Raw genomic sequence first — 24,878 nt, forward strand, 5'->3', positions numbered from 1 at the left:
GACGTTGCTCATGATGTACTTACTCTGCATATAAGTTAAATAAGCAGGGCGACAATATGCAGCCTTGTCGTACTCCTTTCCCAATTTTGAACCAATCGGTTGTTCCATGTCCGGTTCTTACTGTTGCTTCTTGACCCTCGTACCGGTTTCTCAGGAGACAGGTAAGGTGGTCTGGTACTCCCATCTCTTTAAGAATTTGCCACATTTTGTTGTGATCCACACAATCAAAGGCTTTAGTGTAGTCAATGAAGCAGAAATAGACGTCTTTCTGGAATTCTCTTGCTTTCTCCATGATGCAGCGAATGTTGGCGATTTGATCTCTAGTTCCTCTGCCTCTTCGAAACCCAGCTTGTACTTCCGGTAGTTCTCGGTTCACATGCTGCTCAAGCCTAGCTTGTAGGATTTTGAGCATCACCTTGCTGGCATGTGAAATGAGTGCAATTGTGCGGTAGTTTGAACACTCTTTGGCATTGCCCTTCTTTGGAATTGGAATGTAAACTGACCTTTTCCAGTCTTGTGGCCACTGTTGAGTGTGCCAAATTTGTTGGCATATTGAGTGCAGCACTTTTACAGCATCATCTTTTAGGATTTTAAATAGCTCAGCTGGAAGACTGTCATCTCTGCTAGCTTTGTTGTTAGTAATGCTTCCTAAGGCCCACTGGACTTCACTCTCAAGGATGTCCGGCTCAAGTTCAGTGACCGCACTATCATGGCTATCAGGGACATTCAGATCTTTCCTGTATAGTTCTTCTGTGTATTCTTTCCACCTCTTCTTAATCTCATCTGCTTCTATTAGGTCTCTGCCTTCTTTGTCCTTTATCATGCCCGTTTTTGCACAAAACGTTCCCTTGAGATCTCCGATTTTCTTGAAGAGATCTCTAGTCTTTCCCATTCTGTTGTTTTCCTCGATTTCTTTGCATTGTTCATTTAAGAAGGCCTTCTTGTCTCTCCTTGCTATTCTCTGGAACTCTGCATTCAGTTGGATATATCTTCCCCTTTCTCCCTTGCTTTTCGCTTACCTTCTTTCCTCAGCTACTTGTAAAGCCTCCTCAGACAGCCACTTGGCTTTCTTGCATTTCTTTTTCTTTGGGATGGATTTCGTTGCTGCCTCCTGAACAATGTTACGGACCTCCATCCATAGTTCCTCAGGCACTCTGTCTATCAGGTCTAATCCCTGAAATCTATTCCTCACCTCCACTGTATATTCATAAGGGATATGATTGAGGTCATACCTGTGGTTTTCCCTACGTTCTTCAATTTAAGCCAAAATTTTGCCACAAGAAGCTCATGATCTGAGCCACAGTCAGCTCCAGGTCTTGTTTTGACTGACTGTATAGAGCTTCTCCATCTTTGGCTGCAAAGGACATAATCAATCTGATTTCGATATTGACCATCTGGTGACGTCCATGTGTAGAGTCGCCTCTTGTGCTGTTGGGAGGAGTGTTTGCTATGATCAGCGTGTTCTCTTGGCAAAACTCTATTAGCTTTTGTCCTGCTTCATTTTGTACACCAAGGCCATGCTTGCCTGTTATCCCAGTGATTTCTTGACTTCCTACTTTAGCATTCCAATCCCCTATGATGAAGAGGACATCTTGTTTTGGTGTTAGTTCTAGAAGGTGTTGTAGGTCTTCGTAGATCCGATCAACCTCAGCTTCTTCGGCCTCAGTGGTTGGGGCATAGACTTGAATTACTGTGATGTTGAACGGTTTGCCTTGGATTCGTACTGAGATCATTCTATCGTTTTTGAGATTGTACCCCAGTACTGCTTTTCCCACCCTTTTGTTGACTATGAGTGCTACTCCATTTCTTCTAAGGGATTCTTGCCCACAGTAGCAGATATAATGGTCACCTGAATTAAATTCGCCCATGCTTGTCCATTTTAGTTTGCTGATTCCCAAGATGTCGATGTTCAATCTTGCCATCTCATGTTTGACCACCTCCAGCTTACATTGATTCATTGATCTGACATTCCAGGTTCCTAAACAATACTGTTCTTTACAGCATTGGACTTTCTTTTCACCACCAGACACATCCACAGCTGAGTGTCCTTTCGTCTTTGGCCCAGCCGCTTCACTCTTTCTGGCGCTACTTGGAAATTCCCTCTGCTCTTCCCCAGGAGTATATTGAACACCTTCCGACCTGAGGGGCTCATCTTCCGGCGTCATATCTTTTAGCCTTGTGATACGTTCCATGGGGTTTTCTTGGCAAGAATACTGGAGTGGGTTGCCATTTCCTTCTCCAGTGGACCACATTTTGTCAGAACTCTCCACCATGACCTGTCCGTCTTGGGGGCCCTGCATGGCATAGCTTATGGCTTCACTGAGTTACACCAGCCCCTTCGCCACAACAAGGCAGTGATCCATGAAGGGGACAGTGATCCATGAAGGGGTGTATGTGTGTGTAAAAGCCCGTTCCATTTATCTATCTCTCTATCGATCTCTCTGTCGATCTAATTTAAGGTTTTAACTTTATTTATATCCCGCCTTTTCTCCAAAAAATGGCACTCAAGCTAACAATAAAATACAGGTTAAAACAAAATCTTAATTAAAACATAACATAAAAAATTGAAAACACAACAGGGACAGAGATAAACAGTGCCAGCCAATTAACCCCGCCCCCAATTCTATCTCCCTCAAAAGCCAGGGTCAGACGGGCTTGGCTCTCCATGGCTCTGATCCGGGTTCTCGGCATTTTTGCATAATGGTTAATGGAAATTTACATAATGGAATGGGGTGTGCACGCTACTTCTCATCATAGCCATGGGCAGCAGGGGCAGGTTTCAGGTCAATGATGGCTAGGAAATTCGTCAGTGTGGGTGGAGTGACTGATTACCTCTGCACTTGTATAAATAAAAGTGATGCTTAATTTGTAGTGAGTCAGGTGATGCCATCTTGGCAGTGCTGCTTCTTGTCAAAAACTATTCCAACAGGCTTAAATCCACAGCATGTCAGATACTGAAAAAACTGTCTGAAGCCATTTTCTTCATTTTGGGATTCTGGAATGCAAAATTGCATTTCTTTATTTGTTTTCCTACATAAACACCACTAAAAGCCCCAAATTCCATGCGGATGGCTTTGTCTGTCTATCTAATCTGAGGTATTTATGAAGCGTCAATCATGGCCATATCTTTTCCCTGTTTGTGTGGCTGGCGTTTAGCTGTATCAGCATTCAAATATTGAAAGAATGGTAAGAATTTGAATTGCATTGATGGCTGGTGGGAAATGTAAAAATGGTATGCGAGTTATCGCTGGAGGGCCAGTAAAATAAATGTTTAAGACATTTTTCAAACCTGTGTCTATTTTGTGGCTGTCCTGTGGAGAGAGACTCAGGGGATGAGGGACTTTGTATACTCATAGGTCACTTTCCTATGATTTCAGTTTGAGACATTAGAGCAGCCTACCCCAGCCTGGCATCCTTCAGGTGAGTTGGACTACAGCTCCCATCATGCCCAGCCAGCATGTGCTCAGATGAGCACTGGGTGCTCATGCAACTCCTTTCTGTGCTGCACCCCCAGAATGCGCCCCATTTGAGTGTTCCCTTGGAATATCGGTACCCTGCCCCTCAGTCCCCTCAAAAGGCTTTCATGGAAGCTCACAATTACCATAGAAACAACAGTAAAATGACATATTTAAACAGCAGGTGGGCATAATATTTTTAAAAAAACAGCCATTGTCATCACACCAAATTGAAAACACGGACCTAAAATTGCAAGATTGAACTGGATGGAGTGAATAAAGAGGTTTTCACCTGGCATCAAGGAGAACTCATGGTTGGTGGTGCCAGGTGACTCCCTGAAGAGGGCCTTCTATTGTCACCGCTGAACATGCCCTATCTTGGGTCACAGTTTGCTTCACCTGTGGAGGGATCCAAAGAGGATATTAACATCTGGATAGGCTCATGTGGGAGAAGGCAGATGTTCATGGCAGCTAAGCTTGAAATAGTTCTTCACTGCAAAGCTGCCTCAACCTGCACTGTGAACTCCTGACACACAAAACGTTGGTAAATCACTTTGGTGGAGAAACTCTCATGACAGAGTTGTACCACCAACAGTGCAATCATGTACATCTGGGGTGCTGAACCTCTTTCAGCCCAAGAGCCAAATTTGTCCATACTGCTCATAGCAATGTTATTTTTTTATTTATTTGTTTGTTTAGGTTTGTATACCACCCAACTGGTTTATGCCCTTGGGGCAGTTTATGATCATAAACCATGAAACCATAATCATAAAATAATATTTTTATTTAATTGTCACTTTATTCATTTATTTACTGCATTTCTATACCGCCCCATAGCCGAAGCTCTCTGGGCGGTTTACAGAAGTTAAAACATTAAATACAATATAAAAAGTTTAAAAGCCATTTACAAAAAAAGCACATAAAAGCACACAGGCAATACACACAAACAACATATAACTAAAAACATTGAATTAAAAAACAACTTTACAATTATATAAATAAATATGTTGTTTTTAAAAGGCAATCCTTAAGGCACACTGGTCCTAATATGAAAAGATGACTGTCAAACTGTCTGGAAATATCTCGGCTGGAAAAAGCGGCGGTTGGCAGGCCAACACAGTGGGTCGCCGCGGAGGTGAGCGCAGCCCATCAGGGCTTGGCAAATGAACTGGCACAGCACTAAGCATGATGGGGCCTAGGGTTGTATCCAGCAGAGTCATTCCTCGATTCAAAGTTTTTCCACTTTTGGAAATCCTGTTTGTATCCTTATGCAAGTGTCAAATCCAGTACTTTGATTCTGATTGCACAAGCTGTTGCAGAAACTGTCGCTCATGCAGTGTGCAAGCTGTTGCACAACATAGATTCTTATAGTTTTTCATCTAGTGTAATGTTGAATATAATTCAGAACTAGCAAAATTAACACAAGCAACACCTAGTCAAGTGAAGTTGTAATGAGTTGTGCAATGCCTTGTGCAACAACTTGCGCAAAGCCTTGTGAATCAGTTTGTGCAAGCAAAATGAAGTATTGTATTTGATACTTGTGCAAGGATAAAAACAGGGTTTTGCAAGTGGTAGAAGCTTTGCACTAGTGGAATGACACTATTGGATACAACCTCTAGTAGGCAAAGTACATGGGGATGAGGGTGGGTTTGGTTTGGAGGTTCATGATAAGACCTGCATAATAGCATCAATATCACAGCCACTCATTTCAATGTGAGCCTTATGTATGTGTGGGAGGGGGCATTCCTGGTCAACTGTGCCTGATACCTTAAAGTTGTCCATCCCTAAATCCCCAAAAATGGTTTCTGAAATTTTGAAGTGAGCAAGGGGCAATAAAAACTTTAAATGTCATCTTCAGATGAAATATAGTGTGATTTGGAAGCTGGTAAGCAATTCCTAGATCTTAAGAAACATGTCCTGTGAAGGAGATCACCTTTCCTTTATGCCTTATCTTTATTAGAAAAATATCAAGCAAGTCGTAGGAATCTGTGTGGAAATAAAGATGATCTGTAGCTGAGTGGGGGTGGGGGGTGCTGGACTGATGGGTTGTTGTTGTTCAGTCGTTCAGTCGTGTCCGACTCTTCGTGACCCCATGGACCATAGCACGCCAGGCCTTCCTGTCCTGCGCTCTCTCCCAGAGCGTGCTCAAGTTCATATTCATTGCATCCGTGATGCTATCTAGCCATCTCATCCTCTGCCGTCCCCTTCTCCTTTTGCCTTCAGTCTTTCCCAGCATCAGCGTCTTTTCCAGGGAGTTTTCTCTTCGCATTAGGTGGCCAAAATATTGGAGCTTCAGCTTCAGTATCTGTCCTTCCAATGAGCACTCAGGGTTGATTTCCTTTAGGATGGACTGATTTGACCTCCTTGCAGTCCAGGGCACTCGTAAGAGTCTTCTCCAGCACCACAGTTCGAAAGCATCAATTCTTCGGCGCTCAGCCTTCCTTATAGTCCATCTCTCACAGCCATACATTGCTACTGGGAAAACCATAGCTTTGATTAGACAGACCTTTGTCGGCAAGGTGATGTCTCTGCTTCTTACTATGCTGTCTAGGTTGGCCATAGCTTTCCTCCCAAGGAGCAAGCGTCTTTTAATTTCATGGCTACAGTCACCGTCTGCGGTGATCTTGGAGCCCAAGAAAGTAAAATCTGTCACTGCTTCCATTTCTTCCCCTTCTATATGCCTGGAAGTGATGGGGCCAGATGCCATGATCTTTGGTTTTTTAATGTTGAGTTTCAAACCAGCTTTTGCACTCTCCTCTTTCACCCTCAACAAGAGGCTCTTGAGATCCTCTTCGCTTTCTGCCATTAGGGTGGTATCGTCTGCATATCGGAGGTTGTTGATAATTCTCCCGGCAATCTTAATTCCGACCTCTGATTCAACCAACCCGGCATTTCTCATGATGTACTCTGCATATAAGTTAAATAAGCAGGGTGACAATATGCAGCCTTGTCGTACTCCTTTCCCAATTTTGAACCAATCGGTTGTTCCATGTCTGGTTCTTACTGTTGCTTCTTGACCCTCGTACAGGTTTCTCAGGAGACAGGTAAGGTGGTCTGGTACTCCCATCACTTTCAGAATTTGCCACAGTTTGTTGTGATCCACACAATCAAAGGCTTTAGCGTAGTCAATGAAGCAGAAATAGACGTTTTTCTGGAATTCTCTTGCTTTCTCCATGATGCAGCGAATGTTGGCGATTTGATCTCTAGTTCCTCTGCCTCTTCGAAACCCAGCTTGTACTTCCGGTAGTTCTCGGTTCGTATACTGCTGAAGCCTAGCTTGTAGGATTTTGAGCATCACCTTGCTGGCATGTGAAATGAGCGCAATGGTGCGGTAGTTTGAACACTCTTTGGCGTTGCCCTTCTTTGGAATTGGAATGTAAACTGACCTTTTCCAGTCTTGTGGCCACTGTTGAGTGTTCCAGATTTGTTGGCATATTGAATGCAGCACTTTAACAGCATCATCTTTTAGGATTTTAAATAGCTCGGCTGGAATACTGTCATCTCCGCTAGCTTTGTTGTTACTAATGCTTCCTAAGGCCCACTTGACTTCACTCTCGAGGATGTCCGGCTCAAGTTCAGTGACCGCACTATCATGGCTATCAGGGACATTCAGATCTTTCCTGTATAGTTCTTCTGTGTATTCTTGCCACCTCTTCTTAATCTCATCTGCTTCTGTTAGGTCCCTGCCTTCTTTGTCCTTTATCATGCCCGTCTTTGCACAAAACGTTCCCTTGAGATCTCCGATTTTCTTGAAGAGATCTCTAGTCTTTCCCATTCTGTTGTTTTCCTCGATTTCTTTGCATTGTTCATTTAAGAAGGCCTTCTTGTCTCTCCTTGCTATTCTCTGGAACTCTGCATTCAGTTGGGTATATCTTCCCCTTTCTCCCTTGCTTTTCGCTTCCCTTCTTTCGTCAGCTACTTGTAAAGCCTCATCAGACAGCCACTTGGCTTTCTTGCATTTCTTTTTCTTTGGGATGGATTTCGTTGCTGCCTCCTGAACAATGTTACGGACCTCCATCCATAGTTCCTCAGGCACTCTGTCTATCAGGTCTAATCCCTGAAATCTATTCCTCACCTTCACTGTATATTCATCAGGGATATGATTGAGGTCATACCTGAACGGTTTAGTGGTTTTCCCGACGTTCTTCAATTTAAGCTGAAATTTTGCAAGAAGCAGCTCATGATCTGAGCCACAGTCAGCTCCAGGTCTTGTTTTTACTGACTGTATGGAGCTTCTCCATCTTTGGCTGCAAAGGACATAATCAATCTGATTTTGATATTGACCATCTGGTGACGTCCATGTGTAGAGTCGCCTCTTGTGCTGTTGGAAAAGAGTGTTTGCTATGATCAGCATGTTCTCTTGGCAAAACTCTATTAGCTTTTGTCCTGCTTCATTTTGTACACCAAGGCCATGCCTGCCTGTTATCCCGGTGATTTCTTGACTTCCTACTTTAGCATTCCAATCCCCTATGATGAAGAGGACATCTTGTTTTGGTGTTAGTTCTAGAAGGTGTTGTAGGTCTTCATAGAACCGATCAACCTCAGCTTCTTCGGCCTCAGTGGTTGGGGCATAGACGAATTACTGTGATATTGAACGGTTTGCCTTGGATTCGTACTGAGATCATTCTATCGTTTTTGAGATTGTACCCCAGTACTGCTTTTCCCACCCTTTTGTTGACTATGAGTGCTACTCGATTTCTTCTAAGGGATTCTTGCCCACAATAGTAGATATGATGGTCACCTGAATTAAATTCACCCATGCCTGTCCATTTTAGTTCGCTGATTCCCAAGATGTCGATGTTCAATCTTGCCATCTCATGTTTGACCACCTCCAGCTTACCTTGATTCATTGATCTGACATTCCAGGTTCCTAAACAATATTGTTCTTTACAGCATCGGATTTTCTTTTCACCGCCAGACACATCCACAGCTGAGTGTCCTTTTGGCTTTGGCCCAGCCCCTTCACTCTTTCTGGCGCTACTTGGAAATACCCTCTGCTCTTCCCCAGGAGTATATTGGACACCTTCCGACCTGAGGGGCTCATCTTCCGGTGTCATATCTTTTAGCCTTGTGATACGTTCCATGGGGTTTTCTTGGCAAGAATACTGGAGTGGGTTGCCATTTCCTTCTCCAGTGGACCACATTTTGTCAGAACTCTCTGCCATGACCTGTCCATCTTGGGTGGCCCTGCACGGCATAGCTGATGGCTTCACTGAGTTACGCAAGCCCCTTCGCCACAACAAGGCAGTGCTCCATGAAGGGGGGACTGATGGGTACTGACCTTCATATGCTCACATTGATTTTTTGCCGTTTATTTCGAGCCCCATTGAACTGGCCATGTGTCCTCTTTTACAGGAGGCAGTCCTCTATTTGGGGGGCTGTCCACTCAAAGCCCAGGGTTCTTTCCCATTTTTTTGCCTTTGTTTTTTTTCCATTGAATTTAAATATAATACAAAACCCAAACAGATACAGATTAGGAGGCTAGCAGTGTTCCAATGCATCACTCCAGAACTGGAGTTGTGCGGGTGGAGGCACCAGGGTTGCCGAATGTGCACTTGCAGATGCAGAGAATGGATGCCACATGCCTATGAAGGAGTCTCAGTTTTCCAGCCCTTTTATGTCTCGGTCTATGCGTCAGCTTTTCAGAAAGAGCAGTGTTCCATATTCTGCTCATCCATTTTTGTATCGATAAGACCAGTAGATGATTTCTAATTTAATGCCATCTCAAGTCGGGAAGCTGCAAGCACAACAGCAAACAAGTCGTTATGCAGAACATGTTCGTTCCCATGTTTGAAAACTGGAAGGAGGAGTTGGGCTCCACAATTTTTAATCCACTGTTCAGTAATTTCACATATTGTAGAAAGAATGTGGCTCCAAAAGTCTACAATTATTGGACTTAATTGCCACATATGTATTAAAGAACCAATGTGACCACATCTTCTCCAGCACCATGGTGAAAGAGATCTGTTAAAATTGTGTATTTCAGTTGGGGGTGAAGTGCCACCAGTGAATTACCTTCATTGTGGCATCCATTATTTGCGCTGAAATTGTGCGAAGTGGGTACAGGTAGACCAGAGTCGGGACCATTGGTGTTCCAATGTTGTTTTCAGGTCTGCTTCCCATACTAATTTTAGCCCTGATGACTTTCCACAGATGAGATCGATTAACCATTTATATAGTATGGAGACTAGATCTTTTGCGGAACCACTCTGGGGTAAGCATGCATTTTCAAAGATTGTTAGAATTCAAGGAATACCTTCTTCTCTAGCTAAAGTTTTAGCAAAATTTATTATTCGGTTTTTGTAGCCAGGAAACCCCTCACCCCTTGTAGACGAGCCTCCAGGATAGGGTGGGAGATGGTTGTCCCCTTATAAGCAAGTCTCTGCCATGGAGAAATCCCCTCTCCCTCCAACTCAGGAGCTGTGTTGGTTTGTCTGGTCCTCCAGAGTTAAAGGTAAAGGTAAAGGTGTCCCCAACCAGTCGAGTCCGACTCTAGGGTGTGGCGCTCATCTCCACTTCTAAGCCAAAGAGCCAGCGCTGTCCGAAGACACTTCCGTGGCCATGTGGCCGGCATGACTGAACACCCAGGTGCACGGAACGCTGTTACCTTTCCCGCCAAAGTGGTACCTATTTATCTACTTGCAATTTCTTGCTTTCGAACTGCTAGGTTGGCAGGAGCTCGGACTGAAGATGGGAGCTCACTCCATCACGCGGCACTCGGGTCTCGAACTGCTGTCCTGCTGACCTTCCGGTCTGCAATTCAGCGTCTTAACCACTAAGCCACCGCCTCCAGAGTTAGGGTGTTCTAAAATTGGGTACAGGGGGGAGGGAGCAAGAAATTTGGCCCATGGTTTTCAAATTTTGAGCTCTCCTTTTTAGAAGGGGTTTTCAACCCTCTTTCTTTCAGCCTGGTAAGCTTCTTAAAGGGAAGTGCTAGGTTGGGAGGGCGCTATTTAATGTTTCCACAGAAACCCAGGATATGCTCATATTATTTCTTATGATGCTTGTTAATTGCTTGATCCAGAAAGGGGCAAAATACAATCATACTCTGGGGATAGCAAGTTATTGGGCTCCAGTACTGCGCAGCCTTCATTAATCTAGACTTTCCCCGCTTGTTGAGAAATCTGTCTAGTACTTGTTGCCATTTTTTCAGTGTGTTATCCATTGGGAGAATGGGAATTATTTGAAGAAGGAAAAGAAGTTGGGCAGAATCATCATTTTTACTGAGTGCCCAAAATGGATAGCTTCGTATTAGCCCATATTTTTAATTAATGTTTCATCCATTTTATAACACTCCAAACAAAACAAATGACCACCAGTAGCGCACCCAATTTATTAAAAAAAAATTAATTTAGAATTTAAAATTCACACACACACACACACACACATTTATCAATAGATTTTAAAATGTGAATGTTTTGGTGTAAAACACGAGCTTCAGTCACAAATACCACTTATATTGTGGTGTTATAGTATACTCTTATTTGTGACTGAGGCTTGTGAAACGTTTCACATTTTAAAATCTGTTTATATATATATTTTTTATGATTTTATAATCAATACATGTATAGCCTGGATGTGTCATTTTTGCTTTGGAATGCTGTTTCATGCACATCGCATCACCTGCACATCGGTGCATTTTATGACTGGTGTGTAATTTTGTGGAAACAGCTGTTGCAAGTCCTTTGGGATGTGAATGGCCAGGCATTTTAAGCAGATGCGTCTCAAATATTTTGAAGTTTCTTTTGTGTGTGAAGTGGTGTTTGTAGGCAAAATAAGTTGGATTTGTCATACTTTATTTTAAGACCAATATGGCGTTGAAAAGTGGCCGATGTTTCCTTAAGTGCTGGTATAGCTGTTTCGGGATTGGAAAGAAATAGAAGGACAACATCTGCAAAAAGATTAATCAAGTGGATAGTGGCCCCTATCATGACCCCTTTAATTTTAGAGTGATGACAAATTGTTTGTCCAGGGGTTCTATAGCAATGGCAAAAAGAAGAGGAGAGAGCGGGCACCCTTGTTTTATCCACCTATGCAGCTGTATAGATAGAGAGCCTATTTTATTTGTATGGATAGGTGCCTCCAAGGCAGTGCAGAGCTGGGCCACTGCTGTCTGGAAACGCTCACGCATGCCCATTTTTTGAACCGTTTTGAGGAGCTAGGGCCATTCCACCTGATAAAAGGCTTTTAAAGTATCTAAGTATACAACAGAGACCAGGGAGACAAATTCTGCAAAACATGGCCCCTCCAGGAAATTCCTGACTTGTGTGGCGGATAACTTCCTCCTACAGAAAGTAGGGGAAGGAACTAGAGGATCGGCTATCCTTGACTTGATCCTAACCAACAGAGATGACTTAGTGGATCAAGTAGCAGTTACAGGAACTCTGGGGGAAAGCGACCATGTTGCACTTGAGTTCTTGGTTCTAAGGGAAGCAAAAGCCGAGTGTAGTCAAACGCGTACCCTGGATTTTAGGAAAGCTGATTTTCATAAACTCAGATCAATGATCAGTAAGGTCCCATGGCAAGCGATGCTAGCGAGAAAAGGAGTCCAAGATGGGTGGGAGCTTTTAAAAAAGGAAATTCTCAAGGCACAATCACAAGCAATTCCAACAAGAAGAAAAGACAACAGAAGAAGCCAATGTGGCTTCACAAAAAGCTTAGGGATGACCGGAAAACAAAAAAGGACACATATAGGAAGTGGAAAGAAGGCCAAGTAACAAAGGAAGAGTACAGGCAGCTAGCACAGAATTGCAGGGATGCCGTCAGGAAGGCTAAAGTTGAGAATGAGCTGAGGTTAGCAAGGGATGCTAAAAACAACAAAAAGACTTTCTTCAGCTACGTGCATAGTAAAAGGCAGAGGAAAGAAATGGTGGTTCAGCTATTAAATAAGGAGGGCAAAACGATAACAGATGACCAAGAAAAGGCAGAGGTGCTCAATTCCTACTTTGGCTCAGTCTTCTCCCAAAAGAGGGTCTATGACCCCCCAGGCAAAGGCGAAGTACAGGCTGAAGGGGCAGGATTGCAGCTTGAGATCGTCAGGCATATGGTCAAGGAACACCTCATTACTTTGAATGAGTTCAAATCTCCAGGGCCAGATGAACTGCATCCTAGAGTCATAAAGGAACTGGCAGAAGAACTCTCAGAACCGCTGTCTATTCTCTTTGAGAAATCATGGAGGACGGGGAAAGTGCCAGATGACTGGAGGAGGGCTAATGTTGTCCTTATCTTCAAAAAGGGTAAAAAGGAGGAACCTGGGAACTACAGACCAGTCAGTCTGACATCAATCCCTGGGAAAATTCTGGAGCAGATCATAAAGGAATCCATCTGGAAGCACCTTGACAACAATGCCGTGATTACTCGAAGCCAACATGGATTTGTCAAAAACAAATCCTGCCAGACAAATCTGATCTCATTTTTTGATCAAGTAACCTCCCTTGTAGACCGTGGGAATGCTGTAGACATCATATACCTCGACTTCAGCAAAGCTTTCGACAAAGTGCCCCATGATCTCCTGATGAGCAAACTAGCTCAAAGTGGGCTAGATGAAACAACGATCCAGTGGATCCACAGTTGGCTACAGAATCGGACTCAAAGAGTGCTTATCAATGGGACCTTCTCAAGCTGGGGAGAGGCAACGAGTGGGGTACCGCAGGGCTCAGTCCTGGGCCCAGTGCTCTTCAACATTAGTATTAATGACTTGGAAGAGGAGGTGCAGGGAATGCTGATCAAATTTGCAGATGACACAAAATTGGGAGGGATAGCTAATACTTTGGAAGACAGAAACAAAATTCAAAGTGATCTGGATAGACTGGAGCACTGGGCAGAAAACAACAGAATGACATTTAATAGGGACAAATGACAAGTTCTGCACCTAGGAAAAAGAAACCAAATGCACAGTTACAAGATGGGGGATACGTGGCTCAACCACATGACAAGCGAGAAGGATCTTGGAATTGTTGTCAATCACAAGCTGAATATGAGCCAACAATGTGATGTGGCTGCAAAAAAGGCCAATGCTCTTTTGGGCTGCATTCATAGAAGCATAGCTTCCAAATTCCGGGAAGTACTTGTTCCCCTCTACTCAGCACTGGTTAGGCCTCATCTGGAGTACTGTGTCCAGTTCTGGGCACCACACTTTAAGAAGGGATGCTCTGACTTGGATTCCTGCATTGAGCAGGGGGTTGGACTCGATGGCCTTGTAGGCCCCTTCCAACCCTACTATTCTATGATTCTATGATTTAGTAGAGTTGCTATGATGGACAACGTTTAAGACCGTCAGATGGCATCAGCCATCTGAGGATCTGGTATGAACCCCATTTGATCCGTATGGATGTACTGTGTGATGAACTGATTCAGTCTCTTGGCCAGGATGTATGTAAACAGAACTGCAACTTTGTTTAAGCAATGAGTTGGGCATTAGGACCCTGATAGATTTAGGTCTTTACTAGAGCTGTGCAAGCCTCAGATTCGGATTTCTGAACCATGGTGGCCATTTTGTGCACAATCTGCCATTTTGTGACAGCCCTAGTATGGAGGATCACCTAGCACCATAAGATGCTAGGGAGCATGGGAAAATTCAAAACAGTACACTAACATTTGATTATACAACATTATCCCCCCTGGGGAGCAGCCAATCGAGAGGCAGCATTTTATCTAATTTGCATATGAGGAAGTTAATGCAAGTGAATGGTTTGGCCCTGTGTGACGTGGGGAGGGGGGATGTGGTCAGGAAATATTATTATTATATTATCATTATTATTAAATTTATTAATCGCCCATCTGGCTGGTCACCCAGCCACTCTGGGCGATGTAGAACACACCATAAAACAATTTAAAACAATAAAATTCTACCATAATTTTTTTTTTAAATACCCTAACCCACCCCAAATGCCTGCCTGAACAACCACGTTTTTAATGCACGACGGAAGCTCATTAAAGAGGGGGCATGACAGAGTTCCCTAGGGAGGGAGTTCCACAGAGTGGGGGCCACCACAGAAAAGGCCCTCTCCCTCGTCCCCACCAGTCTAGCTGTCCTGGCTGATGGGACAGAGAGAAGGCCATCTGAGGCTGATCTTGTTAAGCGGCCTGTCTGGTGTTGCTGGAGGCGCTCCTTAAGATAGGCTGGGCCGGAACCATATAGGGTTTTAAAGGTCAAAACCAACACCTTGAATTTGGCCCGGAAAACAACTGGTAACCAGTGCAACTCCTTCAGCACTGGAGTGATGTGATCTCGCCGGCGGCTGCCTTTAATCAGGCGAGCCGCCGCGTTCTGTACCAGCTGCAGTTTCCGAACCGTCTTCAAGGGTAACCCCACGTAGAGCGCATTACAGTAGTCTAAACGAGAGGAGACCAGGGCATGTACTACCGATGGGAGCAGATGGTCGGGAAGGAAGGGGCGCAGCCGCCATATCAGATGGAGTTGATACAGCGCTGTCCGGCTCACAGCTGACACCTGAGCCTCCATGGACAGCTGGGAGTCCAAAATTACCCCCAGGCTGCGGACCTGGTCTTTCAAGGGTAGCCGTACCCCATTCAACACCAGGTCAACATCCCCCAGCCTCCTCTTGTCTCCCACCAAAAGTACCTCGGTCTTGTCAGGGTTCAGCTTCAGCTTATTCCTCCCCATCCAACTCACCATCTCCAGACATTTGGACAGGGATTCTACGGCCAACCTTGGTGAAGATTTGAATGAGAGGTAGAGCTGCGTGTCATCCGCATATTGATGACACTGCACCCCAAACCTCCTGATGATAGCCCCCAGTGGCTTCACATAGATGTTAAATAGCATCGGGGAGAGGATGGAACCCTGTGGCACCCCACAAGTAAGTGGCCACGGGTCCGAAACCTCCTCTCCCAGTGCTACCCTCTGGTACCTGCTGGAGAGGAAGGACCGGAACCACCGCAATACAGTGTCCCCAATGCCCAACCCCTCCAGGCGGTCCAGGAGGATACCGTGGTCAATGGTATCAAAAGCCGCTGAGAGGTCGAGGAGAACAAGGAAGGAGCATTCGCCCCTATCCAGAGCCCTCCTCATATCATCTACCAAGGTGACCAAGGCCGTTTCTGTCCCATGTCCAAGCCTGAAGCCTGACTGAAATGGGTCTAGATAATCAGTTTCTTCCAAGTGTGCCTTCAACTGCACCGCCACCACCCGCTCAATCACCTTGCCCAAAAATGGCAGATTTGAGACTGGGCGAAAGTTGTTCAGAAGTTGAGGATCCAAGGAGGGCTTCTTTAAGAGCGGTCTTATCACTGCCTCCTTGAGGGCTATTGGCATCACTCCCTCCTCAAGGGAGGCGTTCACCACCGCCCTGATCCCCTCACCCAGCCTCTCTCTGCAGCCCATAATGAGCCAAGATGGGCAAGGATCAAGTAAGCAGGTGGTTGGCCATACCGATGAAAGCACCTTGTCCACTTCATCAGGAGGAAGAAGCTGGAACCGATCCCACAAAACCGGTTTGCCACAGGCCGCCTCTTGCTCACTAACTGTATCCACAGTGTGCAGAGTAACACACCTAATCTGATCAATTTTATCTGCAAAGTGCCTTGCCAAGGCCTCACAGGAGGCCTTAGAATGCTCCAGTGGTTCCGGAGCCACAGGACCGACCAGGCTCCGGACCACTTGGAACAGCCTCCTGGGACAGCACTCTGCAGACGCGATGGAGGCAGCATAATATTCCTTTTTTGCTGCCTTCACCGCCACGTGATAGGCTGAAGATACAGCTCTAGCCCGTGTCTGATCGTCTTTGGAGCGAGACTTCCGCCACCGGCGCTCTAGCTGTCTCACCTCCTGTTTCAGAGCTCGTAACCGCGGATTGAACCATGGTGCAGTCCGAGCCCTGTTCAGGGGGAGAGGGCGTTTCGGAGCCACCCGATCTAATGCCCCAGTGATTGCGGCATTCCAGCCACCCACCAGGGTCTCGACTGAGTGGCCGTTGGTGTGCCCCAGAGAATCCCCAAGTGCGTTCAGGAATCCATTTGGATCCATAAGATGCCTGGGGCGGACCATTTTAATGGGTCCTCCACCCCTGCGGAGGGGGTGTGGAACCGAGAAGTCCAACGTCACCAGATAGTGATCTGACCATGACAAGGGGGTGGTGGATATACCCCCGACTTCCAGATCACTCCCGCTTCTCCAGAAACAAACACAAGGTCTAGTGCATGACCGGCTACATGGGTGCCCAGTTAGAATATGGTGCAGCTCCCAGGAGGCCATGGTCTCCATGAAGTCCCGAGGTGCTCCTGTGAGGATGGCCTCCAAATGTACGTTGAAGTCCCCCAACACCAGTAAGTTAGGGGACTGCACACGCACATCAGAGACCACCTCAAGCACCTCGGCCAGGGAGTCAGTCGTGCAGCGGGGTGGACGGTACACAAGCAGAATCCCCAGACTGCCCTTCGGGCTCAACCTCCAGTACATGCACTCAGCAACCTTGGTCTCCCGGAGAGGGGGTCTGGGGAAGACCAAGGACTCTCGGTAGATAACAGCCACTCCCCCTCCCCGATCCCCAGCCCTCGGCTGCTGTGCATATGAAAATCCAGCTGGACACATGGCTGCAAGGGCTGGAGCTGCAGCCTCGGCCAGCCAGGTCTCCATAATACATGACAGGATCATGTCATGGATGAGGGAGGTTTTCTGGGTAACAGACCTGGCATTGCAGAGCAGCAAACGAAGGCCAGAAGATGGGGTCACGCCTCCCCCAGCCATCCTTTGGCTCTGGACAGGCCCGGAGCAGGGGACAGATACTACACATCTCTCCATTGTTCCCCTTAGCTGGCATGGCTGCCCCTCGCGCTCCGCCAGCGCCTGCCGCCCAGCCTCGGTATGTTCTGGCTCCCAACACTCCCTCCACTGCCTCCATCAGGTGGACACATGCCCCCTTGCTCCTGCCTATCAGGCAGGCTACCCACCCCTAAAAACACAACAAAATCCCCCCCAACAAAATAAAACAAACAAACAAAACAATTAAAATCCCCTTAAAAATGCCAGGCAGGAGTCCACAGGGAAGGCCTGGTGGTGGTGGCAGCGGCAGCAGCAGCAGGCCCAGCAGCAGCAGGCACGCCTCTTCCCCGGTGGTGGTGGTGGTGGCCTCTCCTGCAGGCCCTGGCTCTCTCAGGCCACCTCAGCCAGCCAGCTTATGTAGCCCCTCCAGGGAGGGCAGCTGGAGCAGCACAGCTGGCTCAGTACCTGGGGGCCTATTATATTATAATAGCGTGGAACGGAGGCCCCCATGGGGGCTGGTTATCTCCTTTAATTATTTTTCCCAACCACATCCCCCCCTCCCCACAGCCCCCCACATTTTCTTAAAGGCCATCCTGAATTAACAGTCCCCGTAAGACATCCTTCAATGTGTCCTACAGAAGGCTGATGGAGTCTGTGGCAGGTTGTTGGTCTACGTACAAATTTGCTATTGTCCTCAACCATTTTCTCTTTGAAGGGCTGTCTTGTGAGCAAGGTTGGATTCAGTCCCCACATAAATGTTTTGCTGCAGGTGACATCTCTAGTTAAGATCAGTAACATCGGCACATGATCAGAGATATTAATCAGGCCTATGCTAGCATCAGATGCAACTGGCTAGAGAGGTCTGTTTGTGAGTGCGTCCCATGTCTTGGGGAGTAGTAAGTGTAGACATGCTTGCGTAAGCCATGCTTATCACGGAGATTTTAGAGCTATCTGTGCCTGAAGGGGTCAGGATGCCCTAGTGCTTCTGTCCAAGCTGTGATTAAGGATGGCATTCATGTCTCCACCCATCACTAGAACACCAGTTTTAAAATGTGCCAAGGCCTCAAACATGTCCATCATAAAAAGAAATTGTGCCTGGTTTGGGGCATAAGAGGAGACTAGCATGAGGTGGCAATCAGCAAGGGTACCTTCCCAAACAAATGGAGCACCCCCCTGGGTCAGGGAAGCAGCCTTCTCCTTTAAGGGGCAGTTCCTATGGCAGTCCCTTGTGCCTCAGATGACCGCCCTACACAACATTGATCCCTCAGTGGTGAGCGGGACGAATGCTTTGAACTCTGGGGCAGCAATGGGACCCCTGGAGCATTATAATATCGGGTCACCATTTCAGAAGAGCGTTTGTTACTCGGCATCATTTAACAATAGAGCCCAGACCATTCACATTCAAAGATGAGATTTTTAAGTTATCAAACTGAGCAAGAAAGTCTGGTTGTGGGTTGTGGCCCGCTATTATCTGGTTGTGGGTTGTGGCCCGCTACTAGCAGGGAAAGGCTACTATCTATTTCCAGAGGGGACCTGAGCACTCACGCGTCTGCCTTTAACTGCCAGTGCAAGTTAAATTCTCATAAACCATAACAAATAAACAAGAACTTTAAGTAAGCCATTTCCCTAAACAAACTTCATTCCTCATACCGGGACTAACTGCACTCAGTAACCCCAACAGGGGCTGCTGGAGGTAAGTTGAGAGTCAAAAAGAAATCCTCTCTCCTCCCCCCCCGTCCCTCCCATGATTAAGATACCTCGACAGACAGCTGAAACTGCGCTGTCCAGTGGTATAGAGTGGCGGCTTCAGTAGGCCTCCATAGAGGATTCGGTAGGCCTCTGTAGATGCCTCCGTGGTAGGCTGACCATATTTCCTTGAGACAAAAACGGGATATTGGGATTACAAAAATGGGACGGGGTTTGGAATATTCCGTATTCATGAAAAAGTAAGACAATAACAAAAGTTTTATTATATGAACATATTGAGCTAACAATTATTCTTCAGTGACACAACTCATACAAAAATTTAGGTAAACGTAGAGGGGGACTGTATTTCACCACGATCGTACCATGAATATTTCTCCGATGAAGCAATCTTACGCAGCAAATTTTGGTCTTTCAACACCTTATCATAGAACTTCTCACACTCCATGACACAATTTTGTTTTACAACTAACATAGCCCTCATTGTCTCAACACTTAATCTAGAATAAGGATTAATCTAGGACCGCAGTGGCCAGACTGCAAAAAATCATAAACATACACCAAAAAGAAAAAAAAAGGGATGAACACCCCGACTGCTGTCACAAGCCGGTATATGCTAACGTCCCACCGAAGAGTTCGGCTGTAATAAAAAAATAGCTAACAGCCTGTTGAACCAAAATATGAGTCTGAAAAGTCCGAATCAAACTGAAGGTAGGGCAGAAAGAATCTCTATGGGCGGAATGATGGTAGAAATAACAGTGAGACTCCCCCTCCTGTCTCCCACACGCTGAATGGGGCTTAGCGACCGTCTCTCGAATTCCCCCCACTGCAGACAAGCAAGGGGGCGGCGTCTGATCGTCGCTCGCTCAAGGCGCCTGGCCCTGACTGGACAAAGCGAATGGAGCTCCCTCTTTCGTCACACTAGCAGTTTTACTGCACGCATTGATTAGCATAGAGCCCTATGATAAACGCGTTCAGTTTTTTACAACAAATTAAAAACGGGACAAAATTGACATTTATATTAAAACGGCGGGACGGTCGGGAAATATGAAAAAAATGGTACTGTCCCGTTTAAAGCGGTACGTATGGTCAGCCTACTCAGTGGGCCTCTGTAGATCGTATGGCAAAATGGTCACCATAATATGAAAAAGATCCAAGATGATGATGTTTGCAGAATGGCCTCCATCTTGGGAGTCATGGGCGGCCATCGCCACACTGGTTCAGGGTTGTTGAAGGTTTCCAGTTTATTCTTTTCCAAGCAATGTTGTTTCAGCAGAAATCACAGAAGTGGAACTCATCCTCCCCATCAGAGGGTTTGGCTGACCCAGGCGCTTTAACATCTAGCACTTTGCAAAGAGCTGGTGGCCTCTGAGTTCGAGGCTGTCATGGTCTTGCAGCCACGAGAGACTAGCAGTTTGAAAGGGAAGCCCCGCTTGTAGCATACTCCAGCTTCCCTCATGGAATCTGTTTAGGGCTGCAGAAATTCCCACTTGCGAAATGTTTCAGGAGCAACATCCTGAAATAGTTGCACCTTGATGCCTTTATGTTCCAGTGACCTGAATTTGTTCAGGGCCTGCATAGCCTGAAGTCTCCAGGGATACCTTGCAAAGCAGATGATAATGTCCCTGGCCTGGCCTGGGGAGTTGGGGTGAGGCCCTAGGGCCTGATGAGCTTGCTCAGTGTCCAGATCTGTTAAATGCAGGTCTGGACAGATTTCGGTAAGCCAGGCCACAAGAAATGTAACCATATTCTTCATGTTCTTCTACACCACGGTCACGCAGGTTTAATCAGAGACTGTGGTTCTCCAGATCTTCCATCTTGGTCTGGAGGTCTTGAGTGAGGGTACTGAATTTGAGAATTTTCTCATTCTGAGTCAGGCTTAGCTCTGTGGCTCCGTTTGCTGTGCATTCTATATTAGTCAGTTCAGCAGAGAGCTCTGTTGGGATGTTGAGAGTTAAAGCACAGTTGCAAGGATTAAACGGCCAGGTGGGCAGGGGACCTAGACATCTAGGTGTCCATCTTGGCTGCATGCCAGCCACACCCCTCCCAGTCCAAGTCCAGTTTACAGCAGTAGTGTAGTGGCAAATTCAGAAGTGCAGGGCCCCTTCGTGACAGTCACAGCCATGCCCCCTTCTAAGGGTGCACAACCTTGTAAGATATACCGCCTTCAACTGGGATCCAAAAACAGTGCAGCTGAGAGTAAGGCAGGGCTGTTTCAATTGGACCTCTGAGAAAAACTGCAGGGGTGTTAATCTTTTTCATAGAATCATAGAATAGTAGGGTTGGAAGGGGCCTACAAGGCCATCGAGTCCAACCCCCTGCTCAGTGCAGGAATCCAAGTCAGAGCAGCCCTGACAGATGGCTGTCCAGCCTCGTCTTGAATGCCTCCAGCGTGGGAGAGCCCACTACCTCCCTTGGTCATTGGTTCCCTAGGTGATTGGCTCCATTGTCATATTGCTGCAACAGTCAGGAAGCTTTTCCTGATGTTCAGCCGGAATCTGGCTTCCTGTAACTTGAGCCCATTCTTCCGTGTCCTGCACTATGGGATGATCAGGAAGAGATCCTGGCCTTCCTCTCTGGGACTTCTGGCCTTCCTCTGGGCTTCCTGGAACTTCAGCCCATTATTCTGTGTGCTGCACTCTGGGATGATCGAGAAGAGATCCTGGCCTTCCTCTCTGTGACAACTTTCAAGTACTTGAAGAGCGCTATCCTATCTCCCCTCAGTCTTCTCTTCTCAAGGCTAAATGAAAGAACATGCCCTGTTCTTTCAGTCTCTCCTCATAGGGCTTTGTTTCCAGTTCCCTGATCATCTTTGTTGCCCTCCTCTGAACCCTCTCCAGCTTGTCTGCATCCTTCTTAAAGTGCGGTGCCCAGAACTGGACATAGTACTCCAGATGAGGCCTAACCAGTGCTGAGTAGAGGGGAACTAGTACTTTCTGGGATTTGGAAGCTATGCTTCTATTAATGCAGCCCATAGACAGCCCATATTAATGCAGCCCATAGTCCATCTATTAATGCAGCCCTATAGAGTCATAGGGTTTGAAGGGGCCTACAAGACCATCGACTCCAACTCCCTGCTCAATGCAGGAAGCCTGATTCCCAGGCGGTCTCCCATCCAAGTACTAACTTTGGGCTGACCCTGCTTAGCTTCCAAGATCAGACAAGATTGGGCGCATCCAGCCCTTTGCTCAAATTAGCATTTGCCTTTTTTACAGCCACATCACATTGTTGACTCATATGCAGTTTGTGATCGACAACAATTCCAAAATCCTTCTCGCTTGTAGTGTTGTTGAGCCACATATCCCCCATCTTGTTACTGTACATTTGGTTTCTTTTTCCTACGTGCAGAACTTGGCATTTATCCCCATTAAATTTCATTCTGTGGTTTTCTGCCCAGCGCTCCAGTCTATCCAGATCACTTTGAATTTTGTTTCTGTCTTCCAAAGTATTAGATATCCCGCCCAATTTTGTGTCATCTGTAAATGTGATCAGCATTCCCTGCACCTCCTCCTCCAAGTCATTAATAAAAATGTGGAAGACCACTGGGCCCAGGACTGAGCCCTGCGGTACCCCACTCGTTCCCTCTCCCCAGTTGGAGAAGGTCCCGTTGATAAGCACTCTTTGAGTCCGATTCTGTAGCCAACTGTGGATCTACCGGATTGTTGTTTCATCTAGCCCACTTTGAGCTAGTTCGCTCATCAGGAGATCATGGGGCACTTTGTTGAAAGGTTTGCTGAAGTCGAGGTATATTATGTCCACAGCATTCCCACAATCCACAAGGGAGGTTACTTGATCAAAAAATAAGACCAGATTTGTCTGGCAGGACTTGTTCTTGACAAATCCATGTTGGCTTCGAGTAATCACTGCATTGTTTTCAAGGTGCTTACATACTGATTGCTTTATCATCTGCTCCTGATGTCAGACTGACTGGTCTGTAGTTCCCAGGTTCCTCCTTTTTATCCTTTTTGAAGATAGGGACAACATTAGCCCTCCCCCAGTCATCTGGCACTTTCCCCGTCCTCCATGATTTCTCAAAGAGAATAGACAGCAGTTCTGAGAGTTCTTCTGCCAGTTCCTTTATGACTCTAGGATGCAGTTCATCTGGCCCTGGAGATTTGAACTCATTCAAAGTAATTAGGTGTTCCTTGACCATAGGCCTATCAATCTCAAGCTGCAATCCTACTCCTTCAGCCTGTACTTCGCCTTTGCCAGGCTTATTTAATAGCTGAACCACCATTTCTTTCCTCTGTCTTTTACTATGCACGTAGCTCAAGAAAGCCTTTTTGTTGATTTTAGCATCCCTTGCTAACCTCAGCTCGTTCTCAGCTTTCTTCCTACATGTTTGTGAAGACTATTATTGGGAGCTATTAGAGCTGTTCTCTCCCTTGCGGTGCATGAGCCTTCGTCCATTGTTACCCCCAACTTTATGTCTCCCTCCCCTGTAGGGTTCAGTTTAAAGGCCTCCTGATGAAGTTCTTCATGCTGTGGCCAAACACATTCTTCCCAGCCTTTTGTGAGGTGTAACCCATCCCTTGCCAACATCCCTTCACGCACCCACTCTCTCACTCAAACACAAACATTTTAGGTTTTCAAAATATGATACTCTATGGAAGCTTCACCCTCTCAACTCGGTGCTCATGGACAGATCCCTTCTCATTTAAACAGCCCCCTTGCACACTCCCTTAGCACCCCAACATTACCCTTTAGCCTTTTCTAAGCTCCTTCATTATATCTCTCCCATCCCGCAACAGAAACATCCACACACCCAGCTGGATTGAACTGCGCATACACACACACACCTTCTTTCTCCCCTCCCTGCAAGTGATTTTTTTCTGTATCCCTCCCCTCCACCGGGGTTTGTTTGCCCAGGTACATGCCAACCTGGTACCAAAAGTTGGAGCTGACAGACCAGGTTGCATTTGGCAATTCCATTTAGTGTAGAAATTAATGTTCAAGAATTAACAGTGCAATCCAATGGGTATTCATTTCGAATTAAATTTACAAAGATCTTGGGAAGGCAGCTAAGGCTGCAGTCCTATGCACACTTACCTGGGAGAAAGCCCAGTTGGCAATTGAACATAGTGGGACTGACTTCTGAGTAAACACGCATAGGACTGTGTGATAAATCCTAAAAACTGGCACAAACCAGCTCTTACAATGAATATTAATAATTCAATAGCTGAACAAGACATCATCTTGCTTCTCATTTGCACCACCCATCTGCCTCCCCCTTTTTCATGTTCATCAAGATGTGAAAGAAACTTTTCCATAAAATTTCTCCATCCCCCCACTGTAAAGCACAAAAAGGCACCAATCCTAAACACACTTACTGAGGGAGCTGGTGTATCGCTGCTGCGGCCCTGCTCTCCTTTCCTGCCCTGGGACTGTGGGAGTGGGATAGGATGGTGCCCTAGCTGGCTCTGGCTGCTGCTGGTGCTGGGGTATAGTTTGGAGAACTGCCAAGAACGAGTTTAAGCATCAGGAGTCTTAGGGGTGATGCAGCAATGACCCCCCCCCGCCCCCCCGCTGCACACACCATAAGCAAACCTCAGCTAAGGTTTAAAACCTCAGTTTTAAATAAAAGGCACAAAACAATGGGAGCCTATGTTCAAGAGGAGGACAAGGGCCTGGGCCATTCACACCTCCACACCCTTACTTCCTAAATATATGAGGAATATATGAGGAGTAAGGAGAACATGATGCTGATGATAACTTGTATAATCAAAAAATAAGTTTCAAACAGCTATGTAACTTTGGATTACAAATTAAATTTAAATTTAGATTGTAAGCTTCTAGGGGCAGAGACCTGACTTTTTTGCTTATGATTCTCTGTAAAGGACCACATATGTTGTAAACACCAAAGTCTGTGCATCTTCCGGAAGCAGCTGAAGACATGTTTTGCTCAAACTGTCTTTTGGTGACCAGCAACAAGGAAAGATAAAGTAGATTGACTAGCGTATTGTTACCAGCCCTGAGCTTTTGGGATGAAGTAGACT

The sequence above is a fragment of the Heloderma suspectum genome, chromosome 8, assembly GCF_057233095.1.
Source record: "Heloderma suspectum isolate Gila_16-S chromosome 8, 16-S_ref, whole genome shotgun sequence".
Taxonomy (NCBI): domain Eukaryota; kingdom Metazoa; phylum Chordata; class Lepidosauria; order Squamata; family Helodermatidae; genus Heloderma; species Heloderma suspectum.